This window comes from Camelus dromedarius, chromosome 21, assembly GCF_036321535.1.
Source record: "Camelus dromedarius isolate mCamDro1 chromosome 21, mCamDro1.pat, whole genome shotgun sequence".
NCBI lineage: Eukaryota > Metazoa > Chordata > Mammalia > Artiodactyla > Camelidae > Camelus > Camelus dromedarius.
The window spans coordinates 32984465-33001711 of NC_087456.1; the positions used below are offsets into that span (position 1 = coordinate 32984465).

The window sequence follows — 17247 nt, forward strand, 5'->3', positions numbered from 1 at the left end:
CAGTTTTTCTTACTTACTTACGATAGGATGTCCTGGCATGACCTTGATTACCAGATCCCTACAGTGTTACTAATGTGACTAAACTCTGATCATTCTTCCTAATGACAGTGCAAGTTGAGTGGACCCTTAATGATTCCTCTTACTTTGCCCTTGGGTTCATGTGTTCTACTAACCATCTCCATCATTCTCTGAAGTCTGACCCCCCAGATAAGAGAGGTCATCTTAGATCTTTCAGCCAGTCTAGCTGCTATGGTCAACAAGCACATGAAAAGATGCTCAGAGCCATTAATCATCAGGGAAATGCACATCAAACCCACAAGATACCACTTCACACCCATTAGAATAACTATTATTAAAAAAAAAGAAAGAAAGAAACACACAAACTCATATAAAACCACGAAATAAATTCTGGTTAGGATGTTGAAAAAATTGAACCCTTGTATATTACTGAGGGGAGTGTGAAATGGTGTAGCCCCTGTGGAAAACAGTTTGCAGTTCCTGAAAAAAAACTGGCATAGAATTATTCTATGACCCACCAGCTTCACTTCTGGGTGTATACCCAGACAAACTGAAGGGAGTGACTTTAACACGGAACTGTACAACCCACGTTCACAGCAGTGTTATTCACAGTAGCCAGAATGTGGAAACAACCCAAGTGTCCATTGATGGATAAATGGAGATACACAAACAAACAAGAGAATATTATTCAGCCTTAAAAAGAAGCAAATTTTTCAGATATAGGTAAACAAGTTTCTACCATATCACATAGGGAGCTACATTCAATATCTTGTAGTAACCTATAATGAAAAAGAATATAAAAATTAATCCATGTATGTATATGTATGATCCATTATGCTGTACACCAGAAATTGACACAACATTGTAAGCTGACTATACTTCAAAAAAATAATAATAATAAAATAAAACAAACTGGATGTTTAAATGACCTGACATGACACCTGGGTCAAAAAAATGCTAGATCTGTCTCCTTCCAAAAAAAAAAAAAAAATGTTAATCTGTGTAACCATCTGTATTTCTGTTATTAGCTAAGGTTCTAAATAATGCAGATTTATAAAATATTTCATTATTGTCTTAAATTATTTTTCATTCTGATATGAAGGACTGGCTAAATCACAGGCAGCATGATTGTTTTCTCTATTCATAGATTTGCAAGCATTCATATCTCAAAAGTATACTGTTGGTTACAGTAGAGGTTGGATGGAGATTGCTCAGGGCAGAGCTTTGTTACTGACAAAACACTAAGTGCGTTTGCCCAGTTGATCGCTGGTTAATAGTGTTATCTTTATATACAAAGAATAACCTATAAAATATAGATAGAATTGATAGAACACAAATAAAAAGTCTTGTTTTTACCAACAGAGTAAGACTTGCATAGATTTTAATATTGAAATGTATACATGTATGGTATTTGCAGAAAACTTCATTAAAATGGAAATTGGATTTTTATTGAGAGTAGGAAAAAATAGCAATATTGGGCAAATTTATTGTTGCATATATCTCTGACATGTGACTGCAGCATAAGTTTAGCTATTTAATTGAGTTTCTTACAAAAGTCAAAGACCCCAATTTTCCCTCCAGTACAAAGCAGAAAGTATCCATATATCATGATGAGTTTTATATGAAAAACAAATGATAGAATTTTGCTTAATATGTTTATTTCAGTGTTAGCCACTGAAAAAGATGAACAATATATTTAAAGCCAAGTGGTATAATTTGATTGCATGTTATGGTAGGAAGTAATAAACACATTTGGCTTTGTAGCATTCTAGATAATTATCAATATTTTATAGTATCTTTTCATAATTATGTATTTTGTCTTGTTTGTTGATCAAATTGCCATAATAATGAGTCTCAAGTTAGCACTGTGAGAAAAATAAAAAAACGCTTTTATTTGATGTTCCTTGTTAGTCACAGTGAGCATCAGACATATGGTTAGTCCTGCAATTCATGCTTTATATAAATTTGTGTCACTGAATTTAATAATTGTCAAGGCAAGGATCTATCAGCTCCATCTTACAGATTCAAAATACAAATGAACAGGCCTAGGAATTAAACCCTTTTCTCTAGTAAATTCTGCTGATGTCTGAGACTCACACTACTTCCTGGGGGTTCAAACATAGTTTGACTCCTCTGTCCTGATGCTGTTTTTCAACATACAAAACTGCACCAAAGTTTTCCATGTTTTCTGACAAATCTCTAAAATATACTGGAGCTTGCTTAGCAGCATGAATTATCAGATCATTAGAAAAACTTTAAATTCAATATTAAAAAAAAACTTTCAGTATTGTTTGTTGATGTAATTTATAAATTTTCTCAGGTTAAATATAGCCATGGATCAAAATTCAGAAGTTCCAGGAACTAAACATTTAAAGTGAATCTTCTTAATGCTCCTGCCACCTGCCCCACTGTCGCCTTTCCCAGAGTCGGTTATTTTTACTAGTTCTTTCTGAATGCGACCAGAGATAATTTATTCATAGAAAAGCATACGATTATATAGTCCAGAATCTTAGAATATGGGTTAGTAATATGGATAGTTCTCCTGGTAGAATCATTAGGAGCCTAATTCACATGCATTGGTTTGGTTCTCTGTGGGCAGACTGAGCTATGTAACTAGGTAGATGCACAGGTGTGCCGAGTCTGGAGAAGCTGTCCTTTTGGGATTGAACCCTATGGTAGCATTTCAGTCGTGCTTGCTTTTTGCTTGTTTGTTTCTTTATGCCTTTGGTAATTCTATTGGAGGATCCCTGCCAAGCGCTGTAGTGACGAGCAGTGTTCCACAAAGCAGGTGATGGGAGAACCCAGCCAGTCTGACTGTTGATGGATGCCTTCCCTAATAAAGGCTCTTTTAAAGGAATGGCTCCGACTCTACGTTGAGTAGAGCTTAGCTGGGCAAGAAATTGATAGGCTAATTTTTCATACATTTTGCAAATCTCTACAGTTAGAAAGCATGTTCAGACACTTCAGAAGATGCCAATATGGATAAAGAGAGACGTTTGGAGGGTGACGCGGGAGTCAGGTAGTGAGAAGGAGTATTGCCATGTGATAATTTTGAAAAGTTTTCAGTGGCCAGGTGATGCGGGGTTTTCTGGACACGGGAACTATTTAGATGGCTTTTAAATGCTGTGGAAACCCCTCATAAAGGATTTTAAGGGAATGATGTGACCAGATGTGTGTGTTCAAAAGTTCAAGTTCACGAAATAGTGAGTTAATGTCAGTGTGAGAAGTGGGAAAGCAGGAGTGGAGAAGAAAGACTGGACGGGCAGATGGCATGACATCCATCCTAAAAGGGAGGAGGCATGACGGAAACACAGGCACAAACTGATGCGTGCCTTTATGGAGCAGCGGCATTTGGCACAGAGAGCAGATGTTTTCAGAGAAGATAGGGAGTTAAAATGGTTAGAAGGGTGATGATTTAAAAGACCAAGTGAGAGTCTGTGTAAGCGTTCTGTGCTTCTTAACTGACACACTTCCCTGTGTTCTGGAAAGAGGGCAGACCACCCTAGTTCACCTGATGATAACAGAATAGAAAAGAAGTGGTCTTGGGGAACGAGACTGCAGTCCAGTTTGGCTTGATGCAACCCATTCCATTCTTTTTAGAAAACAATCATCTGGATTTTTTGCTTGGAGACAAATCCTCAATAACCTTTATGAAATGAGGTAAAATGCAGCGAGGGGCTGATTGGACCATATACTGACCTCTGGTCACCGGAATCCTCCATTTAAATCCTATGTCCACTTTATCATACGTGTCCAACACGCAAACGTCTCCTGGGTTCAGCAGGCACGTGGGTTCTGTGTTCGCTCTCTTGGGCTCTAGAAATGCTCTTAGCTGAATTTTCGTCCACTCTGCTGTACAAACTCTGCACTTCTGTCTGCTCTGTCTTCCCTGGGCTTGGGGGGAGACTGCTGGAGGCTTTGCAAACATCTATTCTATTTTCTATCTTTCTTTTACTCCTCATCCTGTTTTCTGCACGTCCGTAGGTCAGGATGACATTCCACAATGTTGTTCTCTGGAAGGGTTCTTCTTTTGCGTCCTTACAACCGACTATAATAATAATGACTATTGTATAGTAGTTATGCTTGGTATGATCACCCATACTGTTACTAGTTTTGCATTATTTTATAGGCTATGACCTCTGATACAATGTTGAAGAGGACTAGGATGTTGGGATACTAATTTTAGTACCCAAAGCTACAGCACACCTTTCAAAATATGACCATTAGGAATAATGTTTCCTGTAGGTTGCTTTTGTAGGTGTCCTCCCTCAGTTTAAATAGGTTCTATTTCTAATTTGCTATGAACTTTTTGTTCCTTTGTGTCTTTGTAACATCAGTAGGTGTTGCATTTTATCGGATCTTTTTCTCCTTCATATTTTGGAATCACCGTATGATTTTCCTGTCTTTGACTCTGTTGATGTTATGTGTTACTTTGACTAAATTTTAAGTTTTGTAACATGCATTCCAGGAATACATCAGATATGGCATAATATATTAGCCTTTTCTATGTTACTAAATTTGATTTGCTTAATATTTGTTTAGGCTGTTCATATCAATATTTATGAGAGGTAGTTCTATGACTTACTCTTATTATGACTATTTCCATTTTGGTATCAAGATTATGTTGGCCTAATACAAAATTATTTAGATTTTTGTCTGTCCTTTTCTAGTCTCTAGAAGATTCTGGATGATATTAGAGTTATTTTTCCTTAAATATTTGGAATAACTCAAAGATAAAACCATCTGAGTTTGTAGTTTTCTGTGTGGGAAGTATTTTTTATTTCTTTGAATTTAAATGTACGACTACTCAGATGTTGTATTTCTTGTGTCAGTTTTAATACGTTTTAATATTTTATATCTAAATGTTCAAATTTAAAGATGCGGCATTCTTTATAATGCCCTTTTATGGATTCTATTGCCTGTAGGATCTATAATGATATTACAATTTTTGTTTTTCATATTGGCAATTTATGCTTACATCTCTTTTCTCCTGATCTTTCATTGGACTTAACATTTTCATAATCTTTACAAAACTTTTATCTTTTACTTTATGGATCTTCTGATTTACATTTATTTTCTGTTCTTTTAAAAATAATTAAATTCTTTCATATTTCAGTGGGTAATTTAAATTCATCTTCTTATGTTTTGATCTACCTGTTTAGATCAGTGATTTTCAGCTTTTCTTTTCTATAACATAATAAGGATCTGGATTTCCTCTAGGAATGCTTTTTGCTGTACTTTCAAATGTTCAATATGCTTTTTAATATTCATTCTTTAATATGTTCAATAAAATTTACCTTTGGTTAAGCCTTCATCCCCAGGTTATTTGGAATATATTGCTAATTTTCCCATTTGGAGTTTTGCTAACTTCCTTTTAAAATTAGTCTCTCGTTTGATTTCATTCCGCTTAGAAAACTTACTCTGTATGATCTTAAAATACCATCTCTCTGGTGACGTTGCCCAAATTTGTATCTGTAGCCTTGACCTTCCTCCTGAACTTGTGCCCCATGTGTCCAGCTGCCAACTCGACCTCTCTTCTTAGACGCTGCATTATTAGCTCACGCTGCCATCACAGGGCATCGCAGTTTTCACAGCTTGAACAACGGATACTTATTTTCTCAAAGTTCTAGAGGAGGAAGGAAACTGAAAGCCCGAGCTCAGAGTGTCAGCAGGTTGTTTCCAGGTGAGACTTCCCCAGGCCTGCGATGGCCTTTCTCCCGAGTCCTCACGTGTCCTCTCCTCTGCGCATGCGTGGAGGGGGCGTCTCTGGGTGTCTCCTATTCTTTTTATATTATTATTAGGGTATAATTGACCTATGTTATTATATTAATTTCAGCTGTACAACGTAATTCAATATATGTATATGTTGCAAAATGATCACCACAGTTAGTCCAATTAACATCCATCACCACAGAGTTACAATTTATTTTCTAGTGATGAGAATTTTTAGGATCTACTCTCTTAGCAACTTTCAAATATACAGTACAAGGTTTTTAACTGTAGTCACCATGCTGTACATTACATCCCAGGATTTATTTTATAACTGAAAGTTTGTGCCTTCTAGTCACCTTCACCCATTTCACATGCCTCCCCCCCCCCCGACACCTCTGGAAACCGCAAATCTGTTCTGTGTACCTATGAGTTAAGTTTTTTGTGTTTTGTTTTTTGTAGATTCTACATAAAAGTGAGATAAATCTTTGTCTTGTAACTGGAGTATTTAGTCTATTTATAGCTAATATTCAGTACAAACATCTGTACCTATTGCTCAATTTCACATTCCTACTTTTGTGTTTTCTACTTGCTGTACTTCAAGTTTTTATTTTCCACTTCTAGTTTCTATTTCTCTTCTATTTGAATATTCCAGTTACTTCTCAGTCTTGTGTTATTTTCAATTCATTAATACATATGTAAAGTATATATATATTTTCAATAATTGTTTTCTCTGCTGACAAACTTGTGGTTTTAAGAAGCTCAACAATATAGCACTGGTTCTGGAAAGTGTTCTGGTGTTTTTTCCTCCTACTATTGTCCCCATCCTGTCCTTTCTTCTATATTTTTAGAACTCTAACCACATCCGTGATTGTAAATCACTATATCCACATAGGTCTGATGTTTTTTCAAAAATCTATGTTTTTTTTTCCCCCACTTTGTACATGACAGGCTAGGTTTTTTTCTCACGTATCTTCCAATTTATTAATTTTTTTTTTAGCTGTCTCTAATCTGATGTTACCTAAAACACCTGGGTTTTTTACTTTAGTTATTATATTTGATTCTTGTGACTTGCAAATTTCTTACCAAGTTCTCATTTTATTCTTTACTTTTCTTGCACAATTTAATCACAATTGTTTAAACACTGAGTATAACTCAGATACCTGAATTCCGTATAAGTTTGTATTGTTTATTTTTCCATTTTTTATCAATTCGTACTTTTTAAAAGTCTGACCGTTTCTGGTTAGTCATCCAGGATGAAACTTGTTTGATATGGTGTTTAAAATATGCAGAGATTACTTTCATCAGGCAAGATTATCTTCTTCTAGGTCAGATTTCCTTCTTTTAGCAAACAATTGGGTTAGAGATAGGGATATTTTAATAAAATACCAGAATGAGTTTATTTAAATCTTAGTTTTAGTTTTAGGGAAAGTTGGCCTATTTGGCTTTCAAGTTTGCTCCAATGTGTAGCCTTTTAAGATCCAATCAAGAGCCCTGCATTGTGCATCAGATTCCTATTCTTTGGTGGGTCCTTACGTCCATTTTTGAAGTCCACGTAAACCTGTAGAAATGACATAAATTTTGCTCATCTTCTTACTCACTTCAGTCATCTCATAATTAATAAAAGCTTTGATGGTAAAATGAAACTAAGTATTTTCCTTATCTCAGTGTCTCTCTTCAGGATCTTGGCCCTGAAATACTTGTTCTGTTGGTAGTTCACAGATAACTTGAAATGACAGTGTTCTAACTTTTTAAATGGCGGGTGGGCTGCTCTAGGCAGAGTCGAACATTCTCTGCATTACTGTTGTCTTTATCTGTTCCAGGTCATGACATTGTAGTTACCTCCATGATTGAAGCCGTAGAGCTTTGTGTTTAATTCTTATTTAAATTAAACTTATTTTCTTTTAATGGGGAAGGTTAATCCATTTTAATTTGTTGGCAAAGTATTTAAGATTTATACATCACAACTTTTGTACATTTCTGTGCTTCCTTGATTTTTATTTGCTTTTTCTCTTTTATAACATAGATTTGATTGACTTCACTTTTTAATCTAATGATTTGGGAAGTAGTCACCATGTTTTTACACTTACAATTTAAATTATTTTACCTGTATTCACATAATTTTTAATTGCAAAGAAAAGAATATCTATTGGTAATGGCCCATGTATTTTCAACATGTGTATACATATACTTTTCTTTCCTATGTTCTTCCAAAACTCTTTTATTTATTGGCGATATGAAGGCTTCAGAACCAGATTTTTAATATTGAAAATTTTGTTTTGGTTTCATACATGTTTGCTTAAAAATTGTTTATGGCGCTTCTTTTTTTTATCTCCGCAGTCATAACACATACTGAGATAGAATGCAGTGTTTACTTCCTTTCACTGCCTGTTGTATATTCTTTCACACCACAGTTTTTCATTACAGAATTCTTTACTGTTGCCTATTTTCATAAATAGTTGGATTAAACCCTTTGTTGTTATGGAATTATTTTCCCCTCAGGAAATGGGAAATGTACATGAGTGTGGTGTTTCTTCAATTACTGCGTCTGTGATCATATATCTTTATCGTTTCACATAGGGATGGTATATAACTGAATTTTAAAAAGTGAATCACAGGACTTTTCCAACTGCTCTATACAATTCTATTCTAGTGTTTAATATTTAGAAATGAGGTGTGAAGGTCTCTATTTTAAATTCTTCAGTAATCCTTTTCCGTGCATGAATGCTTGAATGATTTTGTTCTATTTTAATTTCAATACGTTTAATCTGTAATACAGAGAATTCCTCTTGTCAGATGTAAATGTGAAAATTATAGCAATTAATTTTGATCGTTATTCTCCTGAGAGTCAGATGTACCCTTTATTTTTACAGCATCTGCTGTAAATATATTTGAAATAATGATAGATCTAGCTAGAGGAATTCTTGGTGGTGAATTCCTACTTTTATGGGGTTTCATCTTGGAGGTAAAAAGCAAATACTATGTCTGTTTATTGTTGTTGTTGCCACTAATTGAGCCCATTAGTACTTAAGTCTGCATTAGATGAATTCCATGGCTGGTCTTGGGTTTTATGCAGATAAGCCTATTACTACACTGCGTTGCTGACTCCGGTTCGCAGGGGAGCAGTGTTAATTTCCTATACCATGTTCCCAACTTGAGTTGTTCTGCTAACATTTGATATATTATCTAATTTGATATGCATAAAATAGTATAAAATATAAGATTTTTTTTAGCACATTTCTAATGCTGTATGTGTGTATGTGTGTGCATGCATTATTTTTCATTGGTAAAGACATTACATTTTATTTTCAAAACACATTTGTATCCTTTACTTTGCTGAAGGACTTGAACATATACACGTGCTCTGATGGTCCATGAGAGAGACACTAAGATTGCCCCCAGTTATTGCTGCCTGTTGGCACACTTGTTAATCCCTCCTGCACTTAATATTCACTAGACTTGCTGACCCACTTCTAACAGAGAAAATATGGCAGGAATTATGGGATGTCACACTGAAATTTATTATAAAAAGTGGTGGCTTCTGTCTTTGGTGTTCCTCTCCTTTGCCTTTCATTGTCCTGGGCAAGTCATTTGCCATGTCATGAGGGAGCTTCAGGGAGGTGCCATGTGACAAGAAACCACGTCCTGCCAGCAACCACGTGGCAGCTGAGATGCAGAATCTCACTCGCAGTCAGGCCTTTGGAAAAGACCACAGCCTTGGTTGACAGCTTGCCTGCAACCTCATGAGGTCCCTTGAGCCAGAGACATATGCTCAACTGTGTCTGGTTTCCTGTAGCACGGAAACTGAGCTAAAAGGTGGTGGGTGTTTCGGCCTTGTGGGGTAATTTGTTCCACAAGAGTAGATTTTTTAAAATAGTGTTTTTCTTATTTATAGCGTTCTTGTCTCCAACCGAGTAACAATTACAGTCCCATTGTTAAACGAGTCTCAAAACATGTAAATAACAATACGAAAGCTGTGGATTTAGTTTTGGAAGGGGCCTGAGGAAGTCTGAATTAATCCTGCAAGTGAATTAATTTCCTGTTTGGTTAAATATTCTTTAGTGTTTGTATTACTTTGCTGGGGCTACCACAGGAAAGTGTCACAAACTGGGTGGTTTCAACAACAAAAGTTTATTGTCTCACAGTTTTGGAGACTGGATGTCAGAGATCAAAATATTAACGAGGTTGGTTCCTTCGGGAGCCTGTGAGGAAGACTCCATTCCACGCCTCTCCTGGTGTTTGCTGGCAATCTCTCGTCATTCGGCTTTCACTCCATGGTCACAATTTCTACCTTTATGTTCAGATGACTTTCTTTCTGTGTGTGTCTGGGCTCAAATTTCTCCCCTTTCTAAGGACAACAGTCGTATTACGTTAGGGGGCCATTCCATTCCAGTATGACCGCATCTTAATTACATCAGCATGACCCCATTTCCAAAGAAGGGCACACTCTGAGATACTTGGGGTGATGTCTTCAACATATGAGTTTTGGAGATGCAGAATTCAACCCATAACAATATTCTATTGTTTCAAATTTCACTGAATTAACAGAAGAGGAGACATCTTGACTCCTTATAAGTGAGACTGGTAGGTCATTGATGGGTAATGAGGTGGTAAGGCAGACACCCAGGAGGACACTTCGGGGGCAAGTCATATCTTTTTCTTTTAATCTTGGAGACTGCATGTCTTTTCTTAATTTCTCTTCAAAGCCTCTAGTCTCTCCACTTTTTACCTTCTAAGAATTCCCTTCAGCTTCACCTAATTCTAGTCACATTTGTTTTGAGTTAAGTAGTTTTTGAGTAGAAGAAAAAAAAGTAATAAAACATATATAACCATAAACAACAAAATAAAAACAAAAACTTAAATGCTTCCTGTTCTTAAGGATTTTTCTTTTTTTAATTTCACTCTGTTGAACACCGAGTCTTCATTTCATTGGACTTCTATTACAGGGACTTTATTATGTTTTATTACCTTTTTCTTATTTTGATCTAGGTAGAGGTTAGGGGATATAAGATAATGACTTGTGGTACTTGTCAGAGAGCAGAATATGATGGAAATGTATAGAGATATGTAGGTTATGTTATGGAACTGAATATGAGTGTCCATCCTAATTCATATATTGAGGCCCTAATGTCCAAGTTGATGGTATAGGAGATGGGGCCTTGGAGAGTAGTTAGGTCTAGATGAATTCACAGGAGTGAATCCTCCCAATGGGGTCAGTGCCCTTGTAAGAGGAGAAAGAGACCCCAGGGCTTCCCTCTTCACCATGTGAGGACACAGCAAGAAGGAACCCGTCTGCAAGCCAGGAGGAGGGCTCACCCCAGAACCCAGTCACGCTGGTTCCCTGATCTGGGACTTCTCAGCTCTCAGAACTGTGAGAAATAAACGTCTGTCGCTTAAGTCACCCAGTATATGATATTGTATTATAGCAGCCCAAGTTTGCTAAGACAGATTAATGCTTCAGATATAACCCTATCACAAGAGCACTTAGTCAGATGTTGAAGAATGTAGGGCCACCACACATAAGTGTCTTTTGTGAACTGTATCCGGTAGGACAAGCGTAGCTGAGCTCAAGATCCTTCGGTGATTTTAAAGTGGTGTGTTGGAGATAAAGACTTCCCAGTACCGCGTTTTGTTCAAAGACACACACCTGGGATTGTGGAAAGCCTGGTCATTGTTTCGTGAAATCTTGTCCAATGAACCACAGTAATGTCTTGTTCAACGTTCTGAAATGAGTATGATTACTTTTGTCATTTTCTAAAATTGCAAAGTAGATGAACTATGTTTCCAATTCTGATGAAGGAAGCATAAGAACGTTGCATTAGCAAATGGAAACCTAGTTAACCAAATGCATGTAACATTTGAATAATTGCTTCTAATACTGAAATAATTATTACATAATTACATAGCTTCAAATGGACTAAGCTGCATTTTACGAAGCCTATCAATAAGCAAATGTCGTAACGTCTTACCGTGTATAAATAAAACCCTCTACAACACTTCTGTTTAATTTATAGACAATTATATGTTAAGACTTTATTTTTTAACTACATCCATCGTAGTTTATAGAACTAGCTTTTGGGGTCGACAGAGGAAATCTCTAATGAGTTATGATCAGAAAAAGGAATACAGATGCACTGTACATCACATTCTCCTTTCCTCATTAGTACGGCAGCTGTTCAGCTGACAGTTTGAATGATGTTTTCTGTGTTTATTCTGAATCGCTTTTATAATTTATGGGAGTTTGGGTTGGAGCTTCCCATTTCTTCTTTCATTTACTTTTCAAAGAAACAGGATAAACTAACCTCAGGTGAATTACCTATTATATTATGAAAACAGGACTATATATACACAATGACCAAATAGCCATATCGGTTATATGATAGAAATATATCCAAAAAAGATGAAAAATATATTTCAACATATAAATATATATGATTTGTAAAAATTGATATGAAGAACTATGTAACACTCTACAGAGATTATAAAGAGGACCTGTGTATCTTAACTATTTGAAGAAAATATCTACCTAAAGCATGTTCCCAAGTGGAAGGCTTAAATTCATACACTTATCAGTTAATATAATTCAAATGAAAATCCCAGTATGATTTATATGCCATAATAAAAAGTTTTTTTTTTTTTTTTTAGGATTTTTCTAATATCTAAGTGTAGGGGGAAAATGCAGTAACAGTCTAGAAGTATCTGAAATATAGAAAGAATATTACGGAGAAAAGAATATTGCCTGCCATTTCAGTAAACAAAGAATGTTGTAGCCAACAAGCCATCAGTCCCTGCAGCTGCCCCCAGTAGTGTGCCCTGAGGGACATCCAGGACGGAGAAAAACAGGATACTGGCCCTCAGGAAAGATGCACATCAAAGGAATGATTTCAGTGAACCCAGATTCTAGCATCTTCCCATACATAGAAAAACACTGAATCATTAACTTGGGATGTCTGGTTTTTTGTGATTAGCAGTAATTTTTTGATATTTGACTACATGTTTTATTTTCAGCAAAAACCCCTGTGCATCCTGGCTCCTCCTTTACCTCTTTGGAACAGTTCCTCAGAGCTATCTGAGAGGCTGTCTTCCAGGCTATAGTCCTCAGTCATGCCCTGATTAAAACATAATTCTCAACTTTTAGGTTGTACATTTTGTTCAGTCAACAATATACTACAGAATAAATTGTCTTAAAATAGTACCAAATGTTTGTCACTGGTGCAGAAATAGGCATACATATTAAGAAAAGATAAAAACTGCAGATAGTCTCAATTATGTATACACTGTAGTGTGTGATACAAATAGTACTTGAATGAGAAAATGGTGCTTCCATATATTCAATCTAAGTTAATTCCTGATGCAATAGAGTTAATTTTAAAAAATCAATCATGAAGTAATAGGAAAATATATGCAATCTTTTGCCTGTATAGATTGATTTAACATAAAAATAATTGAAACAAGTGACTGACCAGAATATATTGACATCTCCCGTAGCCTGACTTAATTTTAGAGAGGCTTCTTCCTGACTCTAGACTCCTGATGTCCCTTTTCTTACAACATTTACTTTAGAAAACTTGTCATTGTAAATCCTTTCTCTGCGTCTTTGAGATGTAAATCTTTTTAAAAGGCTCTTGCCTGTGCCACAACCCAGGAATGTCTTTCTCAAGGACTTGGGAGCCATCATTTTGAAATGTAATCATCAAAAAAATAGCACCTCTGTCTCCCAGTTTCTGTGGGAGGGTAGAAGCCTGTCTTCTCTAGAGACAGAACCTTGTTCCAAGCTGTAAATTTACCTCTAGTCATTGCAGGTAGGAGAAACTTGACTTTTCTCAGGGTGAAGTCATTTAGCAGATGCAGACGGAGTGAGATCTCCTCATCCCAGCTCTTAAAACCCTATCACGGTCTGTTTTTCATTTCAGTGGGAGTTGATTCTGGCAACCATTGCCCCTAATGTGTTAAAGTATTCCTTTTCTGTTTGAGTTTGTCTGGTTCAATTTTTGCATTGACACAAGACTTCAGACCAGCCCAGGGGGGCGTGTTGTAATGGTTGTAAAATTGGAGGACAGATTTAAGCTCAGCCATGTCACTTAGAACACGCACTTGAGGCCAAGGACAGTGCAGTTGGGAACGGGTGCGCAGCAGAACACAATGATACAGGATTCACACCAGAGAGATGTGTTACATGTGCTCACATGTAAATTACCTTAAGGTCATAGATAATAGTAAAATGCAGTGAAATAATTTGAAAGTGATGATTTTTGAGTATTTATTACCTTTGTTTTTAATATAACTTATTTACTTGATCTATCTATCTATCTATCTATCTATCTATATACACGTATATAACCTCATAGGGATTTTTATGTCCTCATGGTCACTACATTGCTCTGGAGATTCCAGTTCCCTGCACACGAGGCACAAGTAATTGGTGACATCAGGACAATGTTGAGTGCTTCCTTGAAAGAACTAATTGAAGTGGCAGTTGGTTTATTTTCCAGGCTGACCAGCCTAGCAGCAGGAACAGGAGATTTCTATGTCATCTGTTGTGATTAAAAGAGGGATGGTGCAAATAAAACTAAATGATACATATAGATAATATGCTGCCAAGCTAAAAAAAACTGAAACCATTTGGAGATGAGGGAATGTCATGTATACGTTGGCATTGATTAAACATATTGTGTAAGGAAGGGTATTATAAAGAATACGGATTGCGTATATAAATTCATTTCATAAAAAAAATTTTAAAAGCCCAGAGAAAGGAAACTCCACTCTGTGTGTGTCATAATTATGCACCAGACTTAAACAGATGACTGGCAGAATTTTTGTGAGAAGCAATTTAATTGTCCAAATGCATTAGCAAATCACACTTTATTCTTAAAAATTATGGTGGTTCTTGAATATATTTCTTTCAGAATATTTCTCTAACAGCAGTGATAATAAGTAGTCATGGTAGCTTACTAGAATCTTAATTTAAAAATTATAGCATCCTTGTTATTTGTCCTACAGCCTTGAGGAATTCCCATGTAAATAAATACCTGCAAATGTATTCCTTTTGTACGGTGTTAGGATGGTATTTTAAAAAATTCTTTAACTTCATACGTCTTACCCTTTCAAAAGATCATCAGTAGTTTTGTATACAACAGAAGCAGATAAATTTCTACATCATGATACTGAAATATTGACCGATCTTAATTCATTCTAGGAAATGGTGAATTGAGGTTGAACAAATATGATAAATGTTAAAATTTTAATTTCAGATTCTGTCTTTGCTGCAATCAAATTTCTTGGCTGGTTCAGGATATTTTGCTTCATTCAGGTGAGTCATTGCATTTTCACACTGTTTATTAATAAACAAACTTAAAGCTAGAAGCTCATAGTCTAAAAGTGCTCTCACTGGAGACTTTGTTTCATGTTATAAGGTAACAGAAATATTGCATTATTTAATTTACTCTTAAATTCAAGTTACTTCAGTAACTTTCATTTTAAATGACCCTTAAGCAAGTTAAACCTTTAAAAAAAATGTATTAGATTTTCATTTGAAAGAAGTAACCTATAACAACCTGAAAAATAAACTAGGGAAATGCAAAGTATAGAGAAAAAATATATATGGTACTATTACAAATCAATGTATAAACTCTACTTGGTTTCTAAAATTTTAATATGAGCATAGAGATCAAGGTGTTTACTGATTTCTTAGTATTAAAGGATTCCTAAGCTTTTATTTTTACTTTTATTCATATGATAAAGATTTTTCCTTTGTCATGAATACATAGCTTAAATTGGTCTTCTATACATAATCCAGAGGAGGCATCTACATCACACAGAAAATTTGCTAAAGTTCTCCCATTACTTTGCCATTGTCAAGTCCATGGGTTAAGTCCTTTGTTTCCTATTTTTTTAATATATATTTTTATTAACATATAGTCAGTTTACAATGTTGTGTCATTTTGTGGTGTACAGAATAATGTTTCAGTCATACATGAACATATGTATATTTATTTTCATATTCTTTTCACCATGTTACTACAAGATATTGAATATAGTTCCCCGTTCTATATATTAGGAATTTGTTGTTTATCTATTATATAGGTATTAGTTAGTACCTGCAAATCTCAAACTCCCAATTTATCCCTTCCTACCCCTTTTCCCCCTGATAACCGTAAGTCTGTTTTCTTTGCCTGTGAGTCTTTTTCTGATTTGTAGATACATTTGGTCGTCTTTTTTTTTTTTTTTTTTTTTTTTTCAGAATCCACATATAAGTGATCTCATATGGTATTTTTCTTTCTCTTTCTGGCTTACTGCACTTAGAATGACAATCTCCAGATCCATCTCTGTTACTGCAAATGGCATTATTTTATCATTTTTATGGCTAAGTAGTATTCCATTGTATAAATATACCACAACTTCTTTATTCAGTCATTAATCGATGGACATTTAAGTTGTTTCCATGTCTTGGCTATTGTAAATAGTTCTGCTATGAACATTGGGGTGTATGTGTCTTTTCAAACTAGAGTTCCCTCCAGATATATGCTGAGGAGTGGGATTGCTGGATTATATACTTCTATTTTTATTTTTTTGAGGAATCTCCATACTGTTTTCCATAATGGCTACACCAAACTACATTCCACCAGCAGTGTAGGAGGGTTCCCTTTTCTCCACACCCTCTCTAGCATTTATTGTTTGTGGACTTTTGAGTGATGGCCATTCTGAATGGTGTGAGGTGAAATACTTCATTGTAGTTTTGATTTGTATTTCTCTGATAATGAATGATACTGAGCATTTTTTCATATGCCTGTTGGCCATTTGTATGTCTTCATTGGAGATTGCTTGTTTAGGTCTTCTGTCCATTTTTGGATTGGATTGTTTGGTTTTTCATTATTAACTTGTATGAGCTGTTTATATATTCTGGATTCTTTAAGCCCTTGTCAGTCTCACCTTTTGCAAATATTTTCTTCCATTCCATAGGTTGTCTTTTTGTTTTGCTTATGATTTCCTTTGCTGTGCAAAAGCTTAAAAGTTTAATTAGGTCCCGTTTGTTTATTTTTGCTTTTGTTTCTATTGCCTGGGTAGGCTGTCCTAGGAGAATATTGCTAAGATTTATGTCCGAAAATATTTTGCCTATGTTTTCTTCTAAGAGGTTGATAAAGTGTAAGTCTAAGCCATTTTTAGTTTATTTTTGTGTATGGCGTGAGGGAGTGTTCTAGCTTCATTGGTACACATGCAGCTTTCCAGTTTTCCCAACACCATTTGCTGAAGAGACTGTCTTCTTTGTTTTCTTTATAGTGAGAGAATGAAGGTTACTTTCAATCTCAGGTATCTGACTGTCAGAGGAAGTCGTTTCTTTTGCACGTGTAGCATCTTGTACTAAAAACAAACAAAAGGAATAATAAAAATTACCTGTCCTAAGCGATGATGTAGGTACTGCTTCATTAGGGTAAATATCTTCAGGTAGCACCATTTTTACTTATGCTTAGGCATTGCTTGGAAGCTGTAACTTAATTTACAGTGTCTAAAATATAGAGATGA

At 35.5% G+C, this 17247-nt stretch overlaps 1 long non-coding RNA gene across 1 annotated transcript in view; it reads left to right on the forward strand.

Annotated features, from left to right (window-relative positions):
- Positions 1-15033, forward strand: part of LOC135318765 (uncharacterized) — a 190516-nt gene extending 175483 nt beyond the window's left edge. Inside the window, exon 4 of the long non-coding RNA XR_010377086.1 lies at positions 14979-15033. This is a non-coding gene — a long non-coding RNA (uncharacterized LOC135318765). The remainder of the gene's footprint in view (positions 1-14978) is intronic.
- Positions 15034-17247: the final 2214 nt, after the last annotated feature.